At 40.4% G+C, this 12,010-nt stretch overlaps 1 non-coding gene across 1 annotated transcript; it reads left to right on the top strand.

The window, feature by feature from the left end:
• Window positions 1–4,601: 4,601 nt before the first annotated feature.
• On the top strand, window positions 4,602–4,709 carry LOC130972011 (small nucleolar RNA R71). Its single transcript, XR_009083215.1, has one exon. It is a non-coding gene; the product is annotated as a small nucleolar RNA R71 (small nucleolar RNA).
• The last annotated feature ends 7,301 nt before the right edge of the window (window positions 4,710–12,010 follow it).

Here is a 12,010-nt window from a genome sequence, read left to right on the forward strand (position 1 = left end):
GATCATACTAAAAATATACTAAAAACAATGCCAAAAAGTGTACAAATTATCCGCTCATCACAACACCAAACTTAAATTGTTGCTTGTCCCCAAGCAACTGAAAATCAAATAAGATAAAAAGAAGAGAATATGCAATGAACTCCAAAAACATCTATGAAGATCAGTATTAATTAGATGAGCGGGGCTTTTAACTTTTTGTCTCTGAATAGTTTTGGCATCTCACTCTATCCCTTGTAATTCAGAATGATTGGCTTCTTTAGGAACTCAGAATCCAGATAGTGTTAATGATTCTCCTAGTAAAGTATGATGATTCTTGAACATAGTTATTTCTTGAGTCTTGGCCGTGGCCCAAAGCACTCTGTCTTCCAGTATTACCACCGGATACATACATGCCACAGACACATAATTGGGTTAACCTTTTCAGATTGTGACTCAGCTTTGCTAAAGTCCCCAATTAGAGGTGTCCAGGGTTCTTAAGCACACTCTTATTTGCCTTGGATCACAACTTTATTTCTTTCTTTTTCTTTTTTTTCGAAAATTTTTTTTTTTTTGCTTTTTCTTGCTTCAAGAATCATTTTTAATGATTTTTCAGATCCTCAGTAACATGTCTCCTTTTTCATCATTCTTTCAAGAGCCAACATTCATGAACCACAAATTCAAAAGACATATGCACTGTTCAAGCATACATTCAGAGAACAAAAGTGTTGCCACCACATCAAAGTAATTAAACTATTATAAAATTCAGAATTCATGCAATTCTTTCCTTTTCAATTGAGCACGTTTTTATTCAAGAAAGGTGATGGATTCATAGGACATTCATAACTTTAAGGCATAGACACTAAGACACTAATGATCACAAGACACAAACATGGATAACCATAAGCATAAAAATCGAAAAACAGAAGAATAAAGAACAAGGAAATCAAGGAACGGGTCCACCTTAGTGATGGCGGCTCTTTCTTGCTCTTGAAGATCCTATGGAGTGCTTGAGCTCCTCAATGTCTCTTCCTTGTCTTTGTTGCTCCTCCCTCATGATTCTTTGGTCTTCTCTAATTTCATGGAGGAGAATGGAGTGTTCTTGATGCTCCACCCTTAGTTGTCCCATGTTGGAACTCAATTCTCCTAGGGAGGTGTTTACTTGCTCCCAATAGTTTTGTGGAGGAAAGTGCATCCCTTGAGGCATCTCAGGGATCTCTTGGTGAGAGGGGTCTCTTGTGTACTCCATCCTTTTCTTGGTGATGGGCTTGTCCTCATCAATGGGGGTATCTCCCTCTATGTCAACTCCAACTGAATAACAGAGGTGACAGATGAGATGAGGAAAGGCTAACCTTGCCAAAGTGGAGGTCTTGTCCGCCACCTTGTAGAGTTCTTGGGCTATAACCTCATGAACTTCTATTTCTTCTCCAATCATGATGCTATGGATCATGATGGCCCGGTCTATGGTAACTTCGGACCGGTTGCTAGTGGGAATGATTGAGCGTTGTATGAACTCTAACCATCCTCTAGCCACGGGCTTGAGGTCATGCCTTCTCAATTGAACCGGCTTTCCTCTTGAATCTTGCTTCCATTGTGCGCCCTCTTCACATATGATTGTGAGGACTTGGTCCAACCTTTGATCAAAGTTGACCCTTCTAGTGTAAGGGTGCTCATCTCCTTGCATCATAGGCAAGTTGAACGCCACCCTCACACTCTCCGGACTAAAATCCAAGTATTTCCCCCGAACCATAGTGAGATAATTCTTTGGATTCGGGTTCACACTTTGGTCATGGTTCTTGGTGATTCATGCATTGGCATAGAACTCTTGAACCATCAAGATTCCGACTTGTTGAATGGGGTTGGTAAGAACTTCCCAACCTCTTCTTCGGATCTCATGGCGGATCTCCGGATATTCACCCTTTTTGAGTGAAAAGGGGACCTCGGGGATCACCTTCTTCAAGGCCACAACTTCATAGAAGTGGACTTGATGCACCCTTGAGAGGAATCTATCCATCTCCCATGACTCGGAGGTGGAAGCTTTTGCCTTCCCTTTCCTCTTTTTAGAGGTTTCTCCGGCCTTGGATGCCATAAATGGTTATGAAAAAGCAACACTTTTACCACACCAAACTTAAAATGTTTGCTCGTCCTCGAGCAAAAGAAGGAAGAAGAGAGTAGAAGAAGAAGAAATGAGGAAGAGGGGGAAGGTGGTGTGTTCGGCCAAGAAGGGAAAGAAGGGGTGTTTAGGTTGTGTGAAAATCAAGGGTTGAAGAAGGGTATATATAGGAGAGAGGGGGGGTAATGGTTTGGTCATGATGGGTGGGTTTGGGAGGGAAAGTGGTTTGAATTTGAAGGGTGAGGTTGGTGGGGATTTATGAAGGATGGATGTGAGTGGTGAAGAGAAAGATGGGATTTGATAGGTGAAGGGTTTTTGGGGAAGAGGTATTGAGGTGATTGGTGAATGGGGGAAGAAGAGAGAAAGTGATGGTGGGGTCCTCTGGGGTCCACAGATCCTGTGGTGTCAAGGAAAAGTCATCCCTGCACCAAATGTTGCTCAAAATCACGTTTTGAGCTATTTTTGGCGTTAAACGCCGGGCTGGTGCCCATTCCTGGCGTTTAACGCCAGGTTGTTGCCCTTTACTGGCGTTTAACGCCAGTCTGGTGCCCCTTTCTGGCGTTAAACGCCCAGAATGGTGCCAGACTGGGCGTTAAACGCCCAACAGCTAGTATTACTGGCGTTTGAACGCCAGCTTCTTCTTCTCCAGGGTGTGCTGTTTTTCTTCCTGTTTTTCATTCTGTTTTTGCTTTTTTCATTGTTTTTGTGACTTCTTATGATCATCAACCTACAAAAAAGATAAAATAACAAAAGAAAATAGTTAACTAAAACATTGGGTTGCCTCCCAACAAGCGCTTCTTTAATGTCATTAGCTTGACAGAGGACTCTCATGGAGCCTCAGAAATGCTCAGAACCGTGTTGGAACCTCCCAACACCAAACTTAGAGTTTGAATGTGGGGGTTCAACACCAAACTTAGAGTTTGGTTGTGGCCTCCCAACACCAAACTTAGAGTTTGACTGTGGGGGCTGCTTGGCTCTGTTTTGAGAGAAGCTCTTCATGCTTCCTCTCCATGATGATAGAGGGATGTCCTTGGGCCTTAAACACCAAGGATTCTTCATTCACTTGAATGATCAACTCTCCTCTATTAACATCAATCACAGCCTTTGCTGTGGCTAGGAAGGGTCTGCCAAGGATGATGGATTCATCCATGCACTTCCCAGTCTCTAGGACTGTGAAGTCAGTAGGGATGTAATGGTCCTCAATCTTCACCAAAACATTCTCTACAAGTCCATGAGCTTGTTTTCTTGAATTGTTTGCCATCTCTAATGAGATTCTTGCAGCTTGCACCTCAAAGATCCCTAATTTCTCCATTACAGAGAGGGGCATGAGGTTTACACTTGACCCTAAGTCACACAAGGCCTTCTTGAAGGTCATGGTGCCTATGGTACAAGGTATAGAAAACTTCCCAGGATCTTGCCTCTTTTGAGGCAGTTTCTGCCTAGACAAGTCATCCAGTTCTTTGGTGAGCAAGGGAGGTTCATCCTCCCAAGTCTCATTTCCAAATAACTTGTCATTTAGCTTCATGATTGCTCCAAGGTATTTAGCAACTTGCTCTTCAGTGACATACTCATCCTCTTCAGAGGAAGAATACTCATCAGAGCTCATGAATGGCAGAAGTAAGTCCAATGGAATCTCTATGGTCTCATTTTGAGCCTCAGATTCCCATTGGAACCCAGAGGAGATTGGTACACGCCCACTGAGGTCTTCCTCAGTGGCGTCCTCCTCCTCTCTTTCCTCTCCACATTCGGCCATGGTTATGGCTTTGCACTCTCCTTTTGGATTTTCTTCTGTATTACTTGGGAGAGTACTAGGAGGGAGTTCAGTAACTTTCTTGCTCAGCTGACCCACTTGTCCTTCCAAATTTCTGATGGAGGACCTTGTTTCATTCATGAAGCTTTGAGTGGTCTTTATTAGATCAGAGACCATTGTTGCTAAGTCAGAAGCATTCTGCTTAGAACTCTCTGTCTGTTGCTGAGAAGATGATGGAAAAGGCTTGCTATTGCTAAACCTGTTTCTTCCACCATTATTGTTATTGAAACCTTGTTGAGGTCTCTCTTGATTCTTCCATGAGAGATTTGGGTGATTTCTCCATGAAGAATTATAGGTGTTTCCATAGGGTTCTCCTAGGTAATTCACCTCTTCCATGGAAGGGTTCTCAGGATCATAAGCTTCTTCTTCAGATGAAGCATCCTTAGTACTGTTTGGTGCATTTTGCATTCCAGGCAGACTTTGAGAAATCAAATTGACTTGTTGAGTCAATATCTTGTTCTGAGCCAATATGGCATTCAGAATGTCAATCTCAAGAACTCCTTTCTTCTGACTAGTCCCATTGTTCACAGGATTCCTTTCAGAAGTGTACATGAATTGGTTATTTGCAACCATCTCAATTAGCTCTTGAGCCTCTGTAGGCGTCTTCTTCATATGAAGAGATCCTCCAGCAGAGCTATCCAAAGACATCTTGGATAGTTCAGAGAGACCATCATAGAAAATACCTATGATGCTCCATTCAGAAAGCATGTCTGAGGGACATCTTCTGATTAATTGTTTGTATCTTTCCCAAGCTTCATAGAGGGATTCTCCATCCTTCTGTCTGAAGGTTTGGACTTCCACTCTAAGCTTACTCCATCTTTGTGGTGGAAAGAACTTTGCCAAGAAGGCATTGACTAGCTTTTCCCAAGAGTCCAGGCTTTCTTTAGGTTGAGAATCCAACCATATTCTAGCTCTGTCTCTTACAGCAAAAGGGAATAGCATCAGTCTGTAGACCTCAGGGTTAACCCCATTAGTCTTGACTGTGTCACAGATTTGCAAGAATTCAGCTAAGAACTGATGAGGATCTTCCATTGGAAGTCCATGGAACTTGCAATTCTGTTGCATTAGAGAAACTAATTGAGGCTTAAGCTCAAAGTTGTTTGCTCCAATGGCAGGGATAGAGATGCTTCTCCCATAAAAATCAGGAGTAGGTGCAGTGAAGTCACCCAGCACCTTCCTTGCATTGTTGGCATTGTTGTTGTTTTCGGCTGCCATGTGTTCTTCTTCCTTGAAGAATTCGGTCAGGTCCTCTAGAGAGAGTTGTGCTTTAGCTTCTCTTAGCTTTCTCTTCAAGGTCCTTTCAGGTTCAGGATCAGCTTCAACAAGAATGCCTTTGTCTCTGCTCCTGCTCATATGAAAGAGGAGGGAAAAAGAAAATGTGGAATCCTCTATGTCACAGTATAGAGATTCCTTGAGATGTCAGAGGAAAAGAGAAATAGAAAGAAGAAGGAGAAGAAGAATTCGAACTTTAATTAAATAAGGTTCGAATTGTGCATTTAGAAGGAGTGGTACTCCATAAATAGAAGGATGTGGGAAGGAGGGAAGAGAATTTTCGAAAATTCAATTAAAAGATTTTGAAAACATTTTGAAAATTTGATTGATAATTTTTTAAAGTGAAAAAGAAATCAAGTGATTTTTGAAAAAGATTTTGAAAATTTGATTGAAAACTATTTTGAAAAGATGTGGTTAAAAAGATTTAATTGAAAAGTTATGGTTTTAAAAAGATGTGATTGAGAAGATATGATTTGAAAACAATTTTAAAAGATATGATTTGAAAACAATTTGAAAAGATATGATTTTAAAAATTAATGACTTGCCTAACAAGAAAAGATATGATTGAAACATAAAACCGTTCTTAATAGAAAAGGCAAAAAATGTTCAATCAAATCATTAATTGTTAGTAAGTATCTTTGAAAAAGGAAAGAAATTGATTTTGAAAACATTTGATTGAAAAGATATGATTTGAAAAAGATTTGATTTTGAAAGACTTTGAAAACTTGAAAAAAATTGATTTTGAAAACAGAATCTTCCCCCTAGCACCATCCTGGCGTTAAACGCCCAGAATGGTATACATTCTGGCGTTTAACGCCCAAAATGCTACCTCTTTGGGCGTTAAACGCCCAACCAGGTGCCCTGGCTGGCGTTTAAACGCCAGTCTGCCTTCTTCACTGGGCATTTTTGAATGCTCAGCTTTTTCTGTATAATTCCTCTGCAGTATGTTCTGAATCTTCAATTCTTTGTATCATTGACTTGAAAAGACACAAATTAAAAATATTTTTGGATTTTTAATAATCAAAATGCAAAAGGAATCAATTAACAATGCATGCAAGACACCAAACTTAGCAGTTTGTATACTACTGACATTAACAATATGAGGATGCATATGAGACACACAAAATGCTTCAAGTCAATAGAATTCAAAGATTAGAACACAAAAATCATCAAGAATTACTTGAGGATCCTTAAGACACATGAATGAATGCATGCAATTGACACCAAACTTAAGATGAGACACTAGACTTAAGCAGGAAACATCAAATATTTTTGGTTTTTATGATTTTGTAAATTTTTTTGTGTTTTTCGAAAATTAAGTGGGAAAAGGTATCAAAATTCTTTAATGAGAATTCCAGGAATCAGTGCAATGCTAGTCTAAGACTTCGGTCCAGGAATTAGACATGGCTTCACAGCCAGCCAAGCTTTCAAAGAAAGCTTCGGTCCAAAACACTAGACATGGCCAAAGGTCAGCCAAATCTTAGCAGATCACTGCTCCAAGAGCAAAATTGATGAGAATCAACAAGCTCTTGTGGTGATAAGTTGAAACCTCGGTCCAATCAGATTAGACATGGCTTCTCAGCCAGCCAGATTTCAACAAATCATCATGAAACTCTAGAATTCATCTTCAAGAATTTCGAAAAAAAATAAATACCTAATCTAAGCAACAAGATGAACTGTCAGTTGTCCAAACTAGAACAATCCCCGGCATTGTTACCAAAAGCTTGCTCAAAACTTAAACAATCCCCGGCAACGGCGCCAAAAACTTGGTGCGCGAAATTGTGAACAATACTTTTCACAACTCTCATAATCCCTGGTCATGAACTCCAAAAACTTGGTGGTTCAATTCCATGGCATTACACAACTTCGCACAACTAACCAGCAAGTGCACTGGGTCGTCCAAGTAATACCTTACGTGAGTAAGGGTCGATCCCACGGAGATTGTTAGCATTGAAGCAAGCTATGGTCATCTTGTAAATCTTAGTCAGGCAGACTCAAATGTATATGATGATGAACGAAAATAACATAGAAGATAAAGATAGTGATACTTATGTATATCATTGGTGTAAGAGCTTCAGACAAGCGTATGAAGATGCCTTCCCTTCCGTCTCTCTGCTTTCCTGCTGCCTTCATCCAATCCTTTCTTACTCCTTTCCATGGCAAGCTCGTGTAGGGTTTCACTGTTGTCAGCAGCTACCTCCCATCCGCGCAGTGAAAGCTAATGCACGCACTCTGTCACAGTGCTGCCAATCACCGGTTTGGTTCCCTCCCCTACCGGAATAGAATCACTCTTTTGCGTCTGTCACTAACGCCCAGTAGGTTACAGGTTTGAAGCACGTCACAGTCATTCAATCATTGAATCCTACTCAGAATACCACAGACAAGGTTAGACCTTCCGGATTCTCTTGAATGCTGCCATCAGGTCCTGCCTATACCACGAAGACTCTGATCTCACGGAATGGTTGGCTCGTTTGTCAGGCGAGCACTCGGTTGTCAGGCGATCAACCATGCATCGTGCAATCAGGAATCCAAGAGATATTCACTAAGCCTCAGATGCTTGTAGAACAAGAATGGTTGTCAGTCACCTTGTTCATGGGTGAGAATGGTGATGGGCGTCAATCATCACCTTCATCATGTTGAAGAACAAGTGATATCTTGGACAAAGAACAAGCGGAATTGAATGGAAGAACAATAGTAATTGCATTAATACTCGAGGTACAGCAGAGCTCCACACCTTAATCTATGGTGTGTAGAAACTCCACCGTTGAAAATACATAAGAACAAAAGTGATCATTGGTTTCGGCCCCAAAGAGGGAACCAGAAGAACCAAGATTAAAATACAATAGTAAAAGGTCCTACTTATAGAAAACTAGTACATAGATGAGTAAATGACATAAAAATCCACTTCCGGGCCCACTTGGTGTGTGCTTGGGCTGAGCAATGAAGCTTTTTCGTGTAGAGACTCTCCTTGGAGTTAAACGCCAGCTTTAGTGCCAGTTTGGGCGTTTAACTCCCAATTAGGTGCCAGTTCCGGCGTTTAACGCTGGAATTTCTTGAGGTGACTTTGAACGCCGGTTTGGGCCATCAAATCTTGGGCAAAGTATGGACTATTATATATTGCTGGAAAGCCCAGGATGTCTAATTTTCAACGCCGTTGAGAGCGCGCCAATTGGGCTTCTGTAGCTCCAGAAAATCCACTTCGAGTGCAGGGAGGTCAGAATCCAATAGCATCTGCAGTCCTTTTGAGTCTCTGGATCAGATTTTTGCTCAGGTCCCTCAATTTCAGCCAGAAAATACCTGAAATCACAGAAAAACACACAAACTCATAGTAAAGTCCAGAAAAGTGAATTTTAATTAAAAACTAATAAAAATATACTAAAAACTAACTAGATCATACTAAAAATATACTAAAAACAATGCCAAAAAGTGTACAAATTATCCGCTCATCAGTCACCTTGTAAATCTCAGTTAGGAAGATTAAATGGTTATGGGTTTCCAAAATTAATATTAAATAGAGAATAAAAGGGATAGAAATACTTATGTAAATCAATAGTGGGAATTTCAGATAGGCGTGTGGAGATGCTAGAATCCTTTCGAATCTCTACTTTCTTATTGCTTTCATCCAATCCTTCTTACTCCTTTCCATGGCAAGCTGTTTGTAGGGCATCACCATCATCAATGGCTACTTTTAATCCTCTCGGGAAAATGGTCCTATGCGCTGTCACTGCACGGCTAATCGTCTGGAGGCATCACCCTTGTTGATGGCTACATCCCATCCTCTCAGTGAAAATGGTCCAAATGCTCTGTCACAGCACGGCTAATCATCTGTCGGTTCTCAATCAGGTTGGAATAGAATCCCTTGATTCTTTTGCGTTTGTCATCACGCCCAGCCTTCAGGAGTTTGAAGCTCGTCACAGTCATTCAATACCGGAATCCTACTCGGAATACTACAGACAAGGTTAGACTTTCCGGATTCCCGGGATCCTACTCGGAATACCACAGACAAGGTTAGACTTTTCGGATCCCCATGAATGCTGCCATCTATCTAGCTTATACCACGAAGATTCTGTTTGGGAATCTAAGAGATATGCGCCCGACCTAGAGTAGAACGGAAGTGGTTGTCAATCACGCGTGTTCATAGGTGAGAATGATGATGAATGTCACGGATCATCACATTCCTCAAAGTGTTGTGCAACGTATATCTTGGAATAAGAATAAAAGAGAATTGAATAGAAAGTAATAATAATTGTATTGAAACTTGAGGTACAGCAGAGCTCCACACCCTTAATCTATGGTGTGCAGAAGCTCCACCGTTGAAAATACATAAGTGAAAGGTTCAGGCATGGCCGAATGGCCAGCCCCCATGGTCTAAGGACTATGCGCCCCCAGATGTTCCTTAGATCTAAAGTGATCAAAAGATAAGACGTCTAATACAATAGTAACTTATCCTATTTATACTAGACTAGCTACTAGGGTTTACATGAGTAAGTAATTGATGCATAAATCCACTTCCGGGGCCCACTTGGTGTATGCTTGGGCTGAGCTTGATCTATCCACGAGCTGAGACTTTTCTTGGAGTTGAACGCCAAGTTATAACGTGTTTTGGGCGTTCAACTCCGGATCATGACGTGTTTCTGGCGTTTAACTCCAGACAGCAGCATGTACTTGGCGTTCAACGCCAATTTACGTCATCAATTTCCTAATAAAGTATGAACTATTATATATTGCTGGAAAGCTCTGGATGTCTACTTTCCAACGCCGTTGAGAGCGCGCCATTTGGAGTTCTGTAGCTCTAGAAAATCCATTTCGAGTGCAGGGAGGTCAGATTCCAACAGTATCAGCAGTCCTTTTGTCAGCCTTTTTCAGAGTTTTGCTCAAGTCCCTCAATTTCTGCCAGAAATTACCTGAAATTATAGAAAAACACACAAACTCATAGTAAAGTCCAGAAATGTGAATTTAACATAAAAACTAATGAAAACATCCCTAAAAGCAGTTTGAACTTACTAAAAACTACCTAAAAACAATGCCAAAAAGCGTATAAATTATCCGCTCATCACAACACCAAACTTAAATTGTTGCTTGTCCCCAAGCAACTGAAAATCAAATAGGATAAAAAGAAGAGAATATACTATAAATTCCAGAATATCAATGAATATTAATTATAATTAGATGAGCGGGACTTGTAGCTTTTTTGCTTCTGAACAGTTTTGGCATTTCACTTTTTCCTTTGAAGTTTAGAATGATTGGCTTCTCTAGGAACTTAGAATTTTGGATAGTGTTATTGACTTTCCTAGTTAAGCATGTTGATTCTTGAACACAGCTACTTATAAGTCTTGGCCGTGGCCCTAAGCACTTTGTTTTTCCAGTATTACCACCGGATACATAAATGCCACAGACACATAACTGGGTGAACCTTTTCAGATTGTGACTCAGCTTTGCTAGAGTCCCCAGTTAGTGGTGTCCAGAGCTCTTAAGCACACTCTTTTGCTTTGGATCATTTTTACCCTTGCCTTTTGGTTTTAAGGGCTATTGGCTTTTTCTGCTTGCTTTTTCTTTTTCTTTCTATATATTTTTTTTCGCCATTTTTTTTCCGCAAGCTTCTTCTTTTTCACTGCTTTTTCTTGCTTCAAGAATCAATTTCATGATTTTTTAGATCATCAATAACATTTCACTTTGTTCATCATTCTTTCAAGAGCCAACAATTTTAACATTCATAAACAACAAGATCAAAAATATGCACTGTTCAATCATTCATTCAGAAAACAAAAAGTATTGTCACCACATCAATATAATTAAACTAAATTCAAGGATAAATTCGAAATTCCTGTACTTCTTGTTCTTTTGAATTAAAACATTTTTCATTTAAGAGAGGTGAATGATTAATTGATTTTATTCATAGCTTTAAGACATGGTTACTACATACTAATGATCATGAAGTAGAGACACAAAATATAGATAAACATAACATAGAAACCGAAAAACAGAAAGAAATAAGAACAAGGAATGAATCCACCTTAGTGGCGTCTTCTTCTTGAAGGACCAACAATGTTCTTAAGCTCTTCTATGTCTCTTTCTTGCCTTTGTTGCTCCTCCCTCATTGCTCTTTGATCTTCTCTTATTTCATGGAGAATGATGGAGTGCTCATGATGTTCCACCCTTAATTGTTCCACATTGTGGCTTCAATCTTCTAAGGAAGTGTTGAGTTGTTCCCAATAGTTGTTGGAAGGAAAGTGCATCCCTTGAGGCATCTCAGGGATTTCTTGATGATGAGCCTCCTCATGAATCTCTTGAGAACCGTGGAGGGTCTCTCTTGCTTGCTCCATCCTCTTCTTGGTGATGGGCTTATCCTCTTCAATGGAGATTTCTCCTTCTATGATAACTCCAGCTGAGTAACATAGATGGCAAATAAGGTGAGAAAAAGCTAGCCTTGCCATGGTGGAGGGCTTTTCGGCTATTTTGTAGAATTCATTGGAGATGACTTCATGAACTTCTACTTCCTCTCCAATCATGATGCTATGAATCATGATGGCCTGATCCATAGTAACTTCAGATCGGTTGCTAGTGGGAATGATGGAGCGTTGAATGAACTCCAACCATCCTCTAGCTACAGGCTTGAGGTCCAGTCTTCTTAGTTGGACTGGCTTGCCTTTGGAGTCTCTTTTCCATTGAGCTCCTTCCACACATATGTCCATTAGGACTTGGTCCAACCTTTGATTAAAGTTGACCCTTCTAGTGTAGGAGCGTTCATCTCCTTGCATCATGGGCAAGTGGAACGCCAACCTCACATTCTCTGGACTAAAATCTAAGTATTTCCCCCGAACCATTGTGAGATAATTCTC

The sequence above is a fragment of the Arachis stenosperma genome, chromosome 3, assembly GCF_014773155.1.
Source record: "Arachis stenosperma cultivar V10309 chromosome 3, arast.V10309.gnm1.PFL2, whole genome shotgun sequence".
In the NCBI taxonomy this organism is placed as follows: domain Eukaryota; kingdom Viridiplantae; phylum Streptophyta; class Magnoliopsida; order Fabales; family Fabaceae; genus Arachis; species Arachis stenosperma.